We start from the raw sequence: 1627 nt of genomic DNA, 5'->3' as shown, positions 1-1627 counted from the left end.
AAAGATAACAATAAGGAAATCAAAGGCTAATAACATTACATACAATAATTATTTGTTCTACAAACTATATATGAGTATTCACAATATGTTCTCTTGTGTAAACACTGCTTACTCACAGAATCAAAAGTTAGGGAGGATTCTTATTGAATAATGAACTTTAATAGTGAGTAATTTGATCATAAAATATATAATCTAACAGTATATATAAGTAAATGGAAAATATTTTAAAAATCTTTTTTATTTACTATTTATAATTATTATTATTATTTCCCTTTGTATCCTTTCAGTAGCACCCACCCTTATCTCCTGTCAATCCCACCCTCCATCCCTCTTCCCTCTCTATGCCCTCACACTGATAGCGGATGTCCTCCTCCCTACTATCTGTCCCTAGCCTATCCAATCACATCAGGACTGCTTGGATCCTCTTTCTCGGTGGCCTAGTAAGTCCATGCCATCAGGGGAAGGTGATTAAAGAGCTGGCAACCAGGGTCATGCCAGAGATTGCCCCTGCTCCCTTTACTAGTACCACATAGAGACTGAGCTGCCCATGGGCTACATCTGAGCAGGGGTCTAAGTCCTCTCAATGCATGATCCTTGGTTAATTCTTTAGTCTCTGCAGGCCCAGCCTGGGCTCAGATTTTTGGGACCTTTTGTCCTCCTTGTGAAGGTCCTGTTCCCTCCAGGTCTTTCTATCTCCCCCTTCTTCCATAAGATTGCCTGCACTCTACCCAAAGTTTGGCTGTGAATCTCAGCATCTGCTTCAATACCCTATTGGGTAGAGTATTCAGGGGCCCTCTGTGAGAGGCTGCTAAACTGTTCCCTGCCTTCTCCTGATTCTGATGTCGATTCTGTTTACCTTTCTGAATGAGAATTAAGTACCTTTCCAAGACTGTCCTTAGTATTTAGCTTCTTCAGGACCATGCATCTTACTATGTACATGCTATAATATATGGCCAACATCCATCTATAAGTGAGTATATACCTTGTGTTTTTCAGATTCTGGGTTACCTCACTCAGGATGATCTTCCTAGTTTCATCTATTTGCCTGCAAATTTCATGATTTCTGAGTTTTTAACTGCTGAGTAGTATTCCCTTGTGTAAATGTTCCACAATATGTTTTATAAATTTATTTGTTTTTTATTAATTACAGTTAATTCACTTTGTATCCCAGCTGGAGCACCCTTCCTCAGCCAGTCCAAATCCCACCCTTACTCCCTCATCTCCTCCCATACTCCTCCCAAATTGACCCATAATGGAGGTCCTCCTCTCCTTCTCTCTGACTCTAGCCTATCTGATCTCATTAGGACTGATTGCATTATCTTACTCTGTGGCCTGATAAGGCTGCTCAACCCCCACCCAGGTGATCAAAGAGCCAGCCACTGAGTTCATGTCAGAGGCAGTTCCTGTTCCCATGACTAGGGTAACCACTTGGAGACTGGGCTGCCATGGGCTACATGTGTGCAGAGGTTCTAGGTTATCTCCATGTATGGTCCTTGGTTTGAGTATCAGTCTCAGAAAAGATTGCTGTGCCCAGATTTTGTTTCTGTTGCTCTCCTTGTGGAGCTCCTGTCTCCTCCAGGTCTTTCTTTCTTTCTTTCTTTCTTTCTTTCTTTCTTTCTTTCTTTCT

This window comes from Psammomys obesus, unplaced genomic scaffold (genome assembly GCF_907164565.1).
Source record: "Psammomys obesus unplaced genomic scaffold, mPsaObe1.curated_primary_1811, whole genome shotgun sequence".
Classification (NCBI taxonomy): Eukaryota; Metazoa; Chordata; class Mammalia; order Rodentia; family Muridae; genus Psammomys; species Psammomys obesus.
This window is presented reverse-complemented; position numbering follows the sequence as displayed.